Source organism: Tamandua tetradactyla, chromosome 13 (assembly GCF_023851605.1).
Source record: "Tamandua tetradactyla isolate mTamTet1 chromosome 13, mTamTet1.pri, whole genome shotgun sequence".
NCBI lineage: Eukaryota > Metazoa > Chordata > Mammalia > Pilosa > Myrmecophagidae > Tamandua > Tamandua tetradactyla.
The window spans coordinates 59452055-59468380 of NC_135339.1; the positions used below are offsets into that span (position 1 = coordinate 59452055).

Sequence of the window (16326 nt, forward strand, 5' to 3'; positions counted from 1 at the left end):
ATGTATGCTTTTAGAACTATAAATTTTCTTCTCAGCACTCCCTTCACTGTATCCGGTACGTTTTGATAAGCTATATTCTCATTTTCATTCATCTCCAGATATTTTCTGATTTCTCTTGTAATTTCTTCTTTGATCTACTGGTTGTTTAAGAGGGTGTTGTTTAACCTTCATATGTTTGTGAAAGTTCTGTTTCTTTGGTGATTATTGATTTCTAGCTTCATTCCATGATTGTCAGAGAAAGTGCTCTGAATAATTTCAGTCTTTTAAGATTTATTAAGAGTGGTTCAATGGGGGCTCAGTGGCAGAGTTCTCACCTGCCATACCCAAGACCCAGGTTCAATTCCCAGAGCCTGCCCATGCAAAAAAAAAAAAAAGAGAGATAAATTCAGACTTTGGAAAAATTTTCAGGAAATGATGTTTTGGGTGCATGGATGGTTCAGTGGTAGAATGCTTGCCTTACATGCAGGAGACCCAGGTTAGATTCCTGGACCCATGCATTGCACACACACCCCCAAATTTATTGAGACCCGTTTTGTGCCCTAGCATATGATCTATCCTGGAGAACATTCCATGAGCACTAGAGAAGAATGTATATCTTGGTGTTTGGGGGTGCAAAGATCTATATATGTCCATCACATCTAATTATTTTATCACATTGTTTAGGTTTTCTATTTCCTTATTGATCCTCTGTCTCTTGTTCGATTTGTAGAAGAACGTGGTGTATTGAAGTCTCTCACTATTGTAGAAATGTCAATTGCTCCCTTCAGTTTTTTTTTTGCGTGGGCGGGCACTGGGAATCGAACCTGGGTCTCTGGCATGGCAGGTGAGAACTCTGCATGCTGAACCACTGTGGCCCGCCTTTCCTTCAGTTTTGCCAGTGTTTGCCTCATGTACTTTGGAGCTCCTTGATTGGGTGCATAAGCATTTATGATTGTTGTCTCTTCTTGGTGAATTGTCCCTTTTATTAACATATAGTCACCTTCCTTGTCTCTTATGACATGTTTGCATTTAAAGTCTATTTTGTCTAAAATTATTATATCTACTCCTACTTTCTTTTGGTTACAGCATGGATTCTTTTTTCCTATCCTTTCACTTTCAGACTGTTTTTATCATTGGGTCTACAATGTGTCTCTTGTAAACAGCATATAGAGGGATCATACTTTTTAATCCATTCTGCCAATCTGTATCTTTTAATTGGTAAGTTAATCTGTTCATATTCACAGTTATTATGTAAAGGCAGTACCTGAATCAGTCATATTATCCTTTGGTTTTTATTTGTTAGATCTATTTTTTCCTTCTCTTTTTATCCCTTAAGTTACCCATACAAATACTCTTCAATTCTGTGCCCTCCTACAGACCTCTCTCTCCTGTCTTTTTTTTTTTTCCAGCCAACAGAATTCCCTTAACATTTCTTTCAGGTAGGTTTCTTGTTAACATATTCTCTCAGTACTTGTTTGTCTATGAAGATTTTAAGCTCTCCCTCACTTTTGAAGGGCAGCTTTGCTGGATAAAAAATTATTGGCTGACAATTTTTCTCTTCTAGAATCTTCAGTATGTTATACCACTCTCTTGCCTCCATGATGTCCATTGGGTAGTCAGTACTTAGTCTTATGTGGCTTCCCTTTTGTGATGAATTGTTTTTCTCTTGCTTCTCTCAGATTTTTTTCTTTTTAGTAATTGACAGTTTGATTAGTATGTGTCTTGGAATGGGTTTATTCTATTTGGATTTATTGTATTTGGAGTTCATTGGGCTTCTTTGATTTGCATATTTAGGACTTTTATACGGCTTGGGGAGTTTTCCTCAATTATCACTTCAAATACTCTTCTTTGTGTGCTTCATGTCGGCCATCGTTTCTGTGGTAGTTAGATTCAGTTGTGAACTTGGCCAGGTGAAGGCACCTAGTTCTGTTGCTGTGGGCTTGAGCCAATGGTAGGTGAACCTCATCTGTTGCTAATTACATCTGCAGTCAGCTAGGAGGCGGGCCTGCTGCAATGAATGACATTTGACTTAATTGGCTGGTGTTTAAATGAGAGAGCACAATGTAGCACAGCCTAAGCAGCTCAGCATTCCTCATCTCAGCACTCGCAGCTCAGTCCAGGCCTTTGGAGATGCAGAAAGAAGTCACCCCGGGGAAAGTTGTTGGAACCCAGGGGCCTGGAGAGAAGACCATCCTGTGCCTTCCCATGTAAGAAAGAACCTCAGTGGAAAGTTAGCTGTCCTTCCTCTGAAGAACTAACAAAATGAATCCCCTTTTATTAAAAGCCAATCCGTTTCTGGTGTGTTGTATTCCGGCAGCTAGCAAACTAGAACAGTTTCCCTGAGATCCAATTCAAATTTTTCCATTGTTTTCACCATTTGCTCATTTGTGTGTTCACATTGAATTGTCCTGTCCCCTATTCACTTATTCTTTCTTCTGCTTCTTCAAATCTGCTGTGATGTATCTCTAATATATTTTTAAATTGATTTCTTTGTTTACTCTTTCAAATTCTTCTTTATGCTTTTCTAGTATCTTTTCTTATTGGGGAGAGTAGGTGCATGGACTGTAAATCAAACCTGGGTTTCCTTCGTGGCAGGCGAGAATTCTACCACTGAACTACCTGTGTACCCCCTTCTGGTGTCTTCTTGATATCCTTTATGTTTTTGGCCAACCCATTGAAGTTATTTTAGAGATTTGTATGTACTTCTTTCCTTAGTTGTTCTAAATTCTGTCTCTCTTCTGGCTTTTAAATTTAGTCATTTGTCTTGACCCTCTTTTCTTGCATCTTCACGTGCTTTGTTTTTCTCTGCTGATTTCTTCTCATTTGATTGTTTTGTCAAGATTCTTTTGAAAGTTGATTTCCTTCCCTCACGTAATATTTTGTCATTGCTTGGGTTTGTGTTGAAGGTCTTCTTTGGCATGTGATTTGTCAATAGTTCCCAGTCTGGGCAAGGCCAAGGAGATTTGGCAGAACAGCTATTTGCCAAGGTGCACTTTCCCTGTGTTTCCAGCAGATGGTGCACTTAGGCCACTTCTTCACCGTACGCCTGCTTTTCCCTGACTGGAGCAGCTGGTGGGCAGCTGACCCTGATTTTTCCTACTGGCTTATATGATGTGTGGCATCTACTCCAGGTGAGGAAGTGCTTATGTGCCATCTTTCCTTTGAGTCCCCTGTCTTTCCTTAGATTTCTTGTGTGTGGCTTGTCCTTAGATTTCTAGTGTGTTGCTTAGTTCTCTCATTGGTTCAAGAAAATTTGTGATTTACACATTACCCACTATTTATTTTGTTTACGATTGGAAATGGTATTTGTTCTAGTTTGCTAGCTGCCAGAATGCAGTATACCAGAAATGGAATGGCTTTTAAAAAGGGGAATTTAAAGTTGCTTGTTTACAGTTCTAAGGCCAAGAAAGTGTCCCAATTAAAACACGTCTATAGAAATGTCTAATCTAAGGCATCCAAGGAAAGATACCTTGGTTCAAGAAGGCCAATGAAGTTCAGGGTTTCTCTCTCAAGTGAGAAGGCACATGGTGAACACAGTCAGGGTTCCTCTCTCATCTGGAAGGGCACATGGTGAACACGGCATCATCTGCTAGCTTTCTCTTCTGGCTTCCTGTTTCATTAAGCTCCTTGGGAGGCATTTTCCTTCTTCATCTCCAAAGGTTGCTGGCTAGTGGGCTCACTGCTTCTCGTGGCTATATCGTTCTGCTCTGGCTCTTTCTGAATTTCCTATTCTCCAAAATGTTTCCTCTTTTATAGGACTTCAGAAACTAATCAAGACCCACCCGAATGGGTGGTGACATGTTGTCACCTAATCCAGCTTAACAACCACTCTTGATTAAATCATATCTCCAGGGAGATTATCTCCTTGCTGTTTCAAACACAGTATTGAATAGGGATTATTCTGCCTTTATGAAATGGGATTTTGATTAAAACATGGCTTTTCTTGGGGACATACATCCTTTCAAACCAGTGCAGTATTCTTTCCAGCTTTCTGTATCTGAAGCAGAATTTACAAGCCCACTTATTTATTTGAGGATATGATTTTTGATAGAGTTTTGTTAGAATAGTCTTTAAATCTTTCCTTTTCAATTTTTACCCCCACATTGTTATTTTTGTTCATTCATTCATTCATTCATTTTATAAGAAAATTTTTGAGTCCATGCTGGGTCCAAGCACTGTACTAAGTGCTGGGGATACAGTGATGAGCAAGATAACTAATGAGCATATAGTTTAGTGGGGAAGCCCAGATAATTGAAAAATTATAATAAAGTGTGATAAAATCTGTAATTTGAGAAATCTGTGGCAGAGGCACCCCGTCTAGTCTGGAATGATTAGGTAACACTTCTCATGTTACTGGAGACCTAACAAACATGTAGGAATTGTGTATGGTTGGGGGTTCTGCAGAGGAGAAGAATAAATAGAGGAAAGAGAATGTGCAGAAGCTAAGAGACACAAAAATTCCCACAAAACACAGACAGTTCAAGAATCTAAACAAAAAAATTCAGCATGGATGTATAGCACATAAGGACAGAAGTGACAAATTGATAAGGCTGGAGGAATTGATTGGAGCCAGGTTAGGAAAGTCTTCTCAGCCATGCTAAAATGTCGATTTTATCAGAGGAATGATGGGAAGTCATTGAAGGTTTTAGGGAGGGGGATGCCTGGGCAGTTAATTGTTTTAAAAGGGTCATTCTAGATGCAAAGTGAAGAGTGAATGGAAGGGAACAAAACAGTCACATGGGTTATTATAGAAATCAGGCAAATGTGTGTGTTGATTTGCCCTTGAATAGTGGCAGTGGGGATAAGGAGAACTAGACAGATTAAAGAAATACTCAGGAGCAAGATAAATGCAACTTGTCAGTTGATTGAATATGAGAATAAGGGAGGTAGCAGACTTGAAGTATACCCAGTGAAAGAGTGTTGGTAAGTTTCCTGCAAAAACGCCACACTTCCTCTCTTCCTTGAAAGAGAATAGAAAGAAGAAAGGATCCTTAGTTTGCTTTAGTAATTACAACCATACTTGGTCCATGGTTCAAAATTCACTGAGGCTTTGAGTGGTAGTAAGTAAAAAACTGGGAAAAGGAAAAAAATATCTAAATAATAAATATCATGACAAATAAAGCTTTTTTCCTGATTGTCGTTGAGTGTTGAGAAAACCAGAAGATAGCTTGGGTCCTTCAATTTTGATTTTTATTTAGAATTGACATATAAATAAACAAAATCTGTAAACTGGCTACCTTTCCCCATTTGGAACAAAATTAGTGTACAAATCTTCTCAAAGAGGTGTTCTGTGCAGGAAAACTTGCTCTATTTAATCACATAATTTACTTGTTTTCCACAGTTGTTTTTACTCAACATTTGTTGTCGTGGATATTTCATAACTGTTGAAATTTGTGTTAGCGAGTTCACATTTTCTAAGACACATTAAAGTCATCTAAAGTGGTGATCATCACCACTAATAACTGTGGTAATTTTATATAGAACACAGCTGTGAGTGCTAACAGTGGTTAAGGTGGAGAGAGTATGTGTGGAGCTCATAACAGAAAACAGTTTTCCTTCCCAAAATGAAGGAGTTAAAAGAAATATGGTATGTTATCGTAAGGAAAAAGTTAAGTAGCTGTTATTCAGAAAATTCAGAGTTGTTTTCTTGAGGTTATACTATGGGATACAGAGTTGTGAGCAGTTAAGAGCTGGATGTCAGTCATAGCTGTTTGACTTATGGCTCCTACATCTAGCTAGCTGTGTGACCCCAAATCTTGGTTATCTCATGTGTAAAATAAGGATAATAGTTATACGTTACTCAAGGATTTATTATGAGTTTTAAATGAGGTTAACGTATTTGAATACTTAGCACATTACTTCATTCATTGACTTCTTTGGTGCAGTATATACTTAAATGACATTAAATATACGGTTTCTTAAATACAACATACTACAATGCTTTTATAATCTCAGAGACATTCATAGTCTTAATGCTTTTTCAGCATCCCTCATAATCAGAATATATCTACCTGTGCTGGTTTGAAAGTATTGTGTGCCCTAGAAAAGCTGTGTTTTAATCCTAATCCAGTCTTGTGGGAGCAGGCATTTCTTTTAATTCCTACCCAGCACTGTAGGTTGGAAATTGATTAGATTATCTCCACAGAGAGGTGGTGCCCCCAACTGTGGATGTGCCCTTTGATTAGAGGGAGATGTGACTCCACCCATTCCAGTTGGGTCTTGATTAGTTTACTGGAATCCTTTAAAAGAGGAAACATTTTGGAGAAATGAAAGAGCCTAGAGAAATAACCAAAGCCTCAGAGCCGACAGAAACTACAGAACTGACACAGATGCGAACATGTGGAGAACAGAGAGATGGATCTTTGGAGATGCTTAGGAGCCCAGCAGACGTTACCATGTGCTTTCCCATGAGATGTTAAGTAAGCTAGAACCTGGAGAGAGCCAAGGGAAGCCAAGAAATGAAAGCCAGCCCTAGAGAAGCAAAGTGTGGAACCCCTACATGGACAGAGATTGAAAGCAACAGAGCCCAGGAGCAAGGGACCTGCAGATGCCAGCTGACAGAGGTGTTCCAGACCAGTTGGACTTACTTGAGTGAAGATTACCTCTTGTTGGTGCCTTAATTTGGACACTTTCATTTTCTTGAAACTGTAACCTGTAACTTATTAAATTCCCCTTTTAAAAAGCTGTTCCAGTTCTGGTATATCACATTCCAGATGGTAGCAGGACATTTTGGTTTTCAGGAATAAACCAGATTTGGGGATGGGGTGGGGAGGAACTTTAATCTGGCTCTGGTTTAATTTTGTTCTCAACATTAGTTTGCACATAGTAGGCTTCTTTATTTAGACAGGTATGTACCATGTGTTATGTTACATATACATGTTAAGAACGATCTCCTTTAGTAGGAAAAACAGCTAATGAATTGAGTTAAAGAAATAACAGTGAAAAAAATTCTTAACTTTGTTTGAGATCATACATATCTTTCACCTATACACACCCAAATTAAGGAGAAATATCTGAATTGATGTTGCTTTGTGTTAGACACATATTTTTATTGTTGATTTTTTTAAACTTTTAATTTTGAATAGTTTTACACTTATAAGACAGTTGCAAAAATAATGCAAACTCTATATAGAGAACTCCCATTATAACCCTCCATCTTCAGAATCTCAGATCTGCCAATTTTAACATTTTACCACCCTTGCTGTAATTGTTCTTTCTATCATCCGTCTGCCTATTTTCTGAACATTTGAGAACAAGTTGTATATATCGCACTCCTTGCATACAGCATACTTCCATGTACGTATCCTGTGAACAAGGTGTTCTGCTAGTCTCTCAGAATTCCCAAGCTCACAGTTCAATTAAGTAACTCACCACAATATATTCTAATAACTGCTTTATTGTAAGCAAATATAATTAATGAAAGTAATCACAAATATAAAATCGTAGCCACTTGATTAGAATTACTAGATATACTTAGGTATACATAAATGAGAAAAAAGAATCAGAAAGAAAGGAACATAGAGTGAAAGGAAAGCTCACCAAATCAGGGGAAACCAGAACATCTGAGTGCACAGGCTGGGAAATCTCTGGTTAAGAACCAGTCAGAGTCCCCTTTGGTCACACGGTCCCAGGCAGAGCGTCCTCTCATGGGTGAGACTTCAAATCAACCAGCAACCAAGATCCCCTTTTATAGTCCACAGTAAACATGCTACGTGCCCACATATGATTTTAAATACCAGGTGTTTTACTTCAGTTCTTGGGAAAGGGGCCAGTTCTCCCAAGAAGTGAACAAATAGTGCATTCCAAGTGCACCACACAGATCCCCGGGGGAGGAGTCAGCTCTCCTGATTAGTTATGGGGAGACCCAGGGAACTCACTGTTCCTGGTTAATGTCTTCTTTATCTTAGTTTCTAAGGTCTTCTAGCACCAGGTTGTCTCTACCCAGTGACATACTATGGGTTTGAAGTGGTTCTATGGAATTTTTCATGCTGTCAGAGAGAAACAAGATAGTCTCTTAGCAATATACTAAGCAGGCAGTTCTCACTAAAAACATCCCACATCACAAGGATATTCACTTATGTAATCAAGTAAGTGCATTTATCAAATTTAAGACATTTAACGTTCATATAAAGCTTACATTCTATATTCCAGCTTTTTATGTCTGAATAATGTCCTTTGAGCCTTTTCTCTTCTGTTCTTAAAGCCCATCCAGTATTGTGTATTGCATTAATTGCCACTGTCTCTTTCTCTTCTGTTCCTTTTCCCTTTGTTTTCTTTTCATTCCTTCCTTTCCCTCCCTCCCTCTCTTCCTTCCTTTTTCTAATTAAGGAAATATATATGCAACGTAAATTTTCCTATCCCAGTCTCTCCCAAGCTTACCAATCAGTGGGATTGATCACAGTCACAATATTGTAGTACCCTCATTACCATTCATTACTATAACTTTCCCTTCACCTGAAATTGCATTAAATCCCCATTTTTTTAAATTTTAAAACATGCTTGATTTTATTTAGAATGCTAGTAATACAAATAAAAACTATACTTATCTCTCATTTCTCACTTCTCAGATTGACAAAATTTCAGATGTTGATAATGATGAAAGATCAAATGTATTCTAAGAAAGGTTTGAGTAGAGGATGCCTACCTTTACCATTGCCATTCAGCATTGTTCTAGAAGTTCTAGCAGGAAATAAGAGTTGTCCTCATTGGAAAAAAAGAAGAAAAATCTGTCTTTATTTGTTTTTGTTTTTGTTTGTTTGTTTTTTAGTTAATAAAACCAATCAAATTACAAACACAGACATTCTTAACATATGACCATTCCACACTTGGTATGCAATCAGTGGCTCCAATATCATCACATAGTTGTATATTCATTACCATGATCATTTCTCGGAACATTTACATCTCTCCAGAAAAAGAAAGAAAAAAAAAAAAGAAAAAACTCATACATACCATACCTCTTACCCCTCCCTCTCATTGACCACTAGTATTTCCTCTACGCAATTTATTTTAACATTTGTCCCTCCTAATATTTATTTATTTATAATGCATATTTTTTACTTATCTGTCCATACCGTAGATAAAAGGAGCATCAAACACAAGGTTTTCACAATCACTCAGTCACTGTGAAAGCTGTTTCATTATACCGTCATCTTAAAGAAACATGGCTACTGGAACACAGCTCTGCAATTTCAGGCACTTCCCTCAAGCCTCTCTAATACACCTTAAACTATAAAGGGGATATCTATATAATGTGTAAGAATAACCTCCAAGATAACCTCTTGACCCTATTTGTAATCTCACAGCCACTGAGACTTTATTTTGTCTCATTTCTTTCTTCCCCCTTTCAGTTGAGAAGATTTCCTCAATCCCTTGATGCTGAAAGCTGATTCTAGGATTTCTGTCCCATGTTGCCAGGGAGGTTTACATCCCTGAGAGTCATCTCCCACGTAGACGGGGGGAGGGCAGTGAGTTTGTTGCTGTATTGGCTGAGAGAGGTCACATAAGAGCAACAAAAGAGGTTCTCTGGGGGGTGACTCTTAGGCCTGATTTTTAGTAGGCTTACGTATCCTGTGCGGGGATAAGTTTCAGATGAGCAGATCCCAAGATGGGATTCAGCCTATTGATTTTGTTGCCCTCCCTGGTTGCGAGAATAGGCCTTCACCAAATGGGGAAGTTGAATTTTTCCCCCTTCTCACCTTTCCCCCAAAGGAACTTTGCAAATACTTTTTAATTCACTGTTCAAATTACTCTGGGATTTATTGGGGCATCACTCTGGACAAATCTACAAAATCTCATGCCCTTCTCAAGGTTCCATGTACTTAAAATGGTGTTCAGTTAAACTGGCCATATAAATTATATTAGGAGATGTATTAGTCAAAATATAGATTTTGTTCCAAATAAACATTTTTCGCTTTTGTCTCACACATAAGTTAAAGTTTTAAAATATGAATGACCAACTATTTTCAGCAGCCTGCAGTATTGACATTACTTTGTTCTTCCTCATGCAACATTGTACATTCTAGGCATTCCTAGATTATACCATCTCAGTCTTTATCGTCTATCTTTCCTTCTGATTTCATTTGTGCCTCTAGTCCTCCTCCCTCTATCATTCTCACATTCGGCTTTATTCAGTGTATTAACATTATTGTACTGCAGTTAGGTAGTATTGTGCTGTCCATTTTTCTGAATTTCTACAGTCAGTTCTCTTGCATAGTCTGTATCCTTTCAGCTCCAGTTACCCAATATCTACCCTATTTCTATCTCCTGATGGTCTCTGTTCCCAACTGAAATTCTCCAAGTTCATTCACTAATATCAGGTCATATCACTGAGACCATACAGTATTCGTCCTTTTGTTTCTGACTAATCTCACTCAGCATAATGTCCTTAAGGTCCATCCATGTTCTTATATACTTCATAACTTTATTCTGTCTTACAGCTGCGTAATATTCCATCGTATGTATATACCACAGCTTGTATAGCCACTCATCTGTTGATGGACATTTGGGCTTGTTTTCATCTCTTGGCAATTGTAAATAATGCTGCTATAAACATTGGTGTGCAAATATCTATTTGTGTCCTTGTCCTCATGTCCTCTGAGTAGATAACTAGACCTAGTAATGGTAATGCCAGGTCGTATGGCAGTTCTATACTTAGCTTCCTGAGGAACTGCAGAACTGCCTTCCACAGTGGTTGTACCATTTGACATTCCCAGCAACAGTGGATGTGTGCCTTTTTCTCCACGTCCTCTCTAGCACTTGTTGTTTTCTGTTTTAATGATAATGGCCATTCTGGTGGGTGTGAGATGATATCTCATTGTGGTTTTGATTTGCATTTCCCTAATAGTAGGAAAGTTGAACATCTTTTCACGTACCTTTTGACCATTTGTATTTCCTCTTCGGAGCAGTGTCTGTTCATGTCTTTTTGTCCATTTTGTAATTGGGTTGTTTGTGTTTCTGTTGTTGAGTTGAACAATCTCTTTTTATATTCTGGTTACTAGACCCTTATCTGATAAATCATTTCCAAATATTGTCTTCTATTGTGTAGACTGTCTTTTTATTTTCTTGACAATGTTCTTTGATGCACAAAATGGTGTTGAATTTTGAGGAATTCCTGTTTATCTAGTTCTTTCTTCGTTGCTTGTGCTTTGGGTGTGAGATCTAGGAAACTACCTCCTGTTATAAGATTTATAAGATATTTCCCTACATTTTCTTCTAAAAGTTTTATGGTCTTAGATCTAATGTTTAGGTCTTTGATCCATTTTGAGTTAATTTCTGTATAGAATGTGATATAATGGATCCTCTTTCATTCTTTTGCATGTGGATAGCCAGTTCTCTAGGTACCATTTATTGAAGAGACTGTTCTGTCTGAGGTGAGTTGGCTTGACTGCCTTATCAAAGATCAATTGCCCATAGATGAGAGGGTCTATATCTGAACACCCTATTCGATTCCATTGGTCAGTGTATCTATCTTTATGCCAGCACCATGCTGCTTTGACCACTGTAGCTTTGTAATACACCTTAAAGTCAGGTAGTGTGAGACCTCCGACTTCATTTTTCTTTCTCAGGATATTTTTAGCTATTTGCGGCACCCTGCCCTTCCAGATAAATTTGGTTATTGGTGTTTTCTATTTCTGAAAAGTAACTTTTTGGAATTTTAATTGGTATTGCATTGAATCTATAAATCAATTTAGGTAGAATTGACATCTTAACTATATTTAGTCTTCCCATCCATGAACACGGTGTGCCCTTCCATTTATTTAGGTCTTCTGTGATTTCTTTTAGCAATTTCTTATAGTTTTCTTTGTATAGGTCTTTTGTATCTTTAGTTAAATTTATTTCTAGATATTTGATTCTTTTGGTTGCAATTGTAAATGGGTTTTTTTTCTTGATTTCCCTCTCAGATTGTTCATTACTAGTGTATAGAAACACTACAGATTTTTGAGTGTCGATCTTGTAACCTGCCACTTTGCTGCACTCATTTATTAGTTCTAGTAGTTTTGCTGTGGATTTTTCAGGGTTTTTGACATATGGTATCATATCATCTGCAAACAGTGAGAGTTTTACTTCTTCCTTTCCAGTTTTCTTACCTTGTATTTCTTTTACTTGTCTAATTTCTCTGGCTTGAACTTCCAACACAATGTTGAATTACAGTGGTAATAGTGGACATCCTTGTCTTGTTCCTGATCTTAGGGAGGAAGTTTTCAGTTTTTTCCCATTGAGAATGATGTTAGCTGTGGGTTTTTCATATATTCCCTTTATCATGTTGAGGAAGTTCTCTTCTATTCCTATCCTTTGAAGTGTTTTCAACAAGAAAGAATGTTGAATTTTGTCAGATGCCTTTTCTGCATCAATCACGATGATCGTGTGGTTTTTCTGCTTTGATTTGTTGATATGGTGTATTTCATTAATTAATTTTCTTTTGTTGAACTATCCTTGCATACCTGGGATGAATCCTCCTTGTCATGGTGTATAATTCTTTTAATGTGCTACTGGATTCGATTTGCAAGAATTTTGTTGAGGATTTTTGCATCTATATTCATTAGAGAGATTGACGTGTAATTTTCTTTTCTAGTAGTATCTTTGTCTGGCTTTGGTATGTGGGTGATGTTGACTTTAGAGAATGAGTTAGGTAGCCTTCCCTCCTCAAGTTTTTTTAAGAGTTTGATCAGGATTGGTACTAATTCTTTCTTGAATGTTTGGTAGAATTCACATGTGAAGCAGTCTGGTCCTGGACTTTTCTTTTTGGGGAGCTTCTTAATGACTCATTCAGTTTCTTTACTTGTGATTGGTTTGTCGAGGTCGACTATTTCTTCTCAAGTCAGTATTGGTTGTTCATGTATTTCTAGGAAGTTGTCCATTTCATCTGCATTGTCTGGCTTATTAGCATAAAGTTGTTAATAGTATCCTCTCATTACTTCCTTTATTTCTGCATGCTCGGTGGTTATGTCTCCTCTTCCATTTCTGATTTTATTTATTTGCATCCTCTCTCTTCTTCTTTTTGTCCACAATTCTAAGGGTCCATCAATCTTACTGATTTTCTCATAGAACCAACTTCTGGTTTTGTTGATTTTCTCAATTGTTTTCATGTACTCAGTTTCATTTATTGCTGCTCTAATCTTTTTTTTTTTTTTTTTTTTTTTTTTTTTTTTTTTAAGGAAGGAAAGACAGAGAGAAGGAAGGAAGGATGGAAGGAAGGAAGGGAGGAAGAAAGGGAAACATCTTTAAACATTTTCTTGTTTTATTGTATTTTGTTTGTTTGTTTGTTTTTTACATGGGCTGGGGCCGGGAATCGAACCGAGGTCCTCCGGCATGGCAGGCAAGCACTTTGCCCGCTGAGCCACCGCGGCCCGCCCTGCTGCTCTAATCTTAGTTATCTTTCCTTTTTCTTGCTTTGGGGTTAGTTTGCTGTTCTTTTTCTAGCTCTTCCAAGTGGACAGTTAATTCCTCGATTTTTGCTCTTTCTTCTTTTTTGATATAGGCATTGAGGGCAGTAAATTTCCCTCTTAGCGCTGCCTTTGCTGCATCCCATAGATTTTGATATGTTGTGTTTTCGTTTTCATTTGCCTTGAGATATTTACTGATTTCTCTTGTAATTTCTTCCTTGACCCACTGGTTGTTTAAGAGTGTGTTGTTGAGCCTCCACATATTTGTGAATTTTCTGGCGCTCTGCCTGTTATTGATTTCTGACTTCATTCCTTTATGATCTGAGAAAGTGTTTTGTTACGATTTCAGTCTTTTTAATTTATTGAGACTTGCTTTCTGACCCAGCATATGGTCTATCCTTGAGAATGATCTATGAGCACTTGAGAAAAAGGTGTATCCTGCTGTTGTGGGGTGTAATGTTCTATAAATGTCAGTTAAGTCTAGCTCATTTATTGTATTATTCAAATTCTCTGTTTCTTTATCAATCCTCTGTCTAGATGTTCTGTCCCATTGATGAACGCAGGGAATTAAAGTCTCCAGCTATTATGGTAGATGTTTCTATTTCTCTTTTCAGTGTTTGCTTCATGTATTTTGGAGGATTCTGGCTTGGTACATAAATATTTATGATTGTTATGTCTTCTTGTTGAATTGTTCCTTTTATTAATACATAGTGTTCTTCTTTTTCTCTTTTAACTGTTTTACATTTGAAGTCTAATTTGTTGGATATTAATATAGCTACTCCTGCTCTTTTCTGATTGTTGTTTGCATGAAATATCTTTCCCCAACCTTTTACTTTCAATCTATGTTTATCCTTGGGTCTAAATGTGTCTCCTTTAAGACAGTATATAGGTGGGTCCTGTTTTATAATCCATTTTGCCAGTCTGTATCTTTTGATTGGGGAATTTAATCCATTAGCATTTAGTGTTATTACTGTAAGGGCAGTACTTTCTTCTACCATTTTGCCTTTTGGTTTTTATATGTCACATCTAATTTTTCTTCTTTTTACCTTTACTGATAGTCTTCATTTCTATACTCTTCTCCATACTTCTCTCTCTCTTGTCTTTTCCTGTCTCTAGTGCACCCTTTAGTTTTTCTTGCAGATCTGGTCTCTTGGTCACAAATTCTCTCAGCGATTTTTTTGTCTGAAAATGTTTCAGTTTCCCCATTTTTTTGCTTTTTTTTTTTTGTTTTTGTTTTTGCATGGGGAGGCACCAGGAATTGAACCCGGGTCTCCAGCTTGGCAGGTGAGAATTCTGCCACTGAGTCACTGTCGCACTGCCCTCCCCCTCATTTTTGAGGGAGGATTTTGCTGGATATAGAATTCTTAGTTGGCAGTTTTTCCTTTTTAGCATCCTAAATATACCATACTACTGTCTTCCTTCCTCTGGTTTGTGCTGAGAAATCTATGCATAGTATTATTGGCTTTCCCTTGTATGTGATGGATTGCTTTTCTCTTGCTGCTTTCAAAATTCTCTCTTTCTCTTTGATATCTGACATTCTGATTAGTAAATGTCTTGGGGTACGTCTCACTGAATCTGTTCTGTTTGGAGTATGCTGCACTTCTAGGATCTGTAATTTTAAGTCTTTCATGGAGTTGGGAACACCCACAACACATATATTCGTGTGCTTCATATTGTCATTTCAGTTCCCTGAGTCCCTGCTCATATTTTTCCATTCTTTTCCCTATATTTTCTTTTGTTTGTCAGATTTCAGATGTCCCGTTCTCCAGTTCACTAATTCTATCTTCTGCCTTTTGAAATCTAACATTATAGGTTTCCATTTTTTTTATCTCTTCTGCTGTGCCTTTCATTCCCATAAGTTTTATATTTCAGACTTCGATTTCTCCTTTTTGTTTTTCTCTTGCCTTCTTTATAAATCCTCAATTCATTGATTTGATTTTTGATGAGGTTTTCCATGTCTGTTCAAACATCCTGAATTGTTTCAACTCCTATATCTCTTTTGAATTGTTGGTTTGTTCCTTTGACTGTGCCGTATCTTCAGTTTTCCTATTATGATTCATTATTTTTTGCTGGCATCTAGACATTTAATTTCTTTAATTTATTCTGGAGATTGTTGTTGCTTTTTTTTTTTACCTAGGATTTTCTTGCTGGGTGACTTTGTTGTCTGTCTGTTCTTTGACATTCAGTTCAGCTCATTCTGGACCTCTAGCTTAGGTTTTGTTTAACAGATCAGAATTTTTCAGTTATTTACTTGTTTCTTGCCCTGCCTGTATGGTGCCTCCTTTTTTTCCCCTTAGCAGGGTCTACTTAGGTGTTAAAGACTGCAGTCAGAATTTCCCAGACCAAACTGGCCTTCTGTCAGGAGAAAAGAGTTACCTGCATCAGTTTTCCTTGAAGGTGGGACCCAGAGGTTGAAAGGCTTTCCTATGAAGCCTCTGTACTCTTGTGTTTTTCCTGTCCTGCCCAGTATGTAGCGCTTGTCTGCCTGTGTGTCCCGTGAGCATAAAGTGATGCGGTGCCTTTAACTTCAGCAGATTCTCCCTGCTGGGGTCGTGGTTGAGACAGAAGAGAGGTTGTGGGCTGGCTTTAATTGCTTCAGTTTTCCAGACCCTTGGGTTTGAATTCCTTGAGGAAGGGATTCCACCTGAGCTGGGCCACACTCCTCTCCTGGGAAGGCATAGCCTCCAGACAAGCTCTCAGACAAGTTTAATACTGCCCTTGCCTGGGGCAATTGGAGCCTGAGAAGCCTTGCAGTTGTATCCAAAGAGCAGTCAAGCTGTAGAAACAGAACCACAAAAAAGAAAAGAAAAAAAGCCTTTTTGGAGCAGGACCCTGGCTCCTCGGTGTGCCAATCAAGAGCTTAAGTTGGTACATTGCTCTGTGTATCTCCAGGCCCACTCCTTTCCTTCAGGACTGAGACCCTTTCAAGTATTTTGTGCTATCCCATCCAAAAAAACCTGTT

At 37.8% G+C, this 16326-nt stretch overlaps 1 protein-coding gene and 1 non-coding gene across 4 annotated transcripts in view; both read left to right on the forward strand.

The window, feature by feature from the left end:
- The window catches only part of R3HCC1L (R3H domain and coiled-coil containing 1 like), a 300427-nt gene that overhangs the window by 43690 nt on the left and 240411 nt on the right, over nucleotides 1-16326 (forward strand). The window lies entirely within an intron of this gene.
- TRNAV-UAC (transfer RNA valine (anticodon UAC)) lies at nucleotides 426-497 on the forward strand. Its single transcript has one exon. It is a non-coding gene; the product is annotated as a tRNA-Val (tRNA).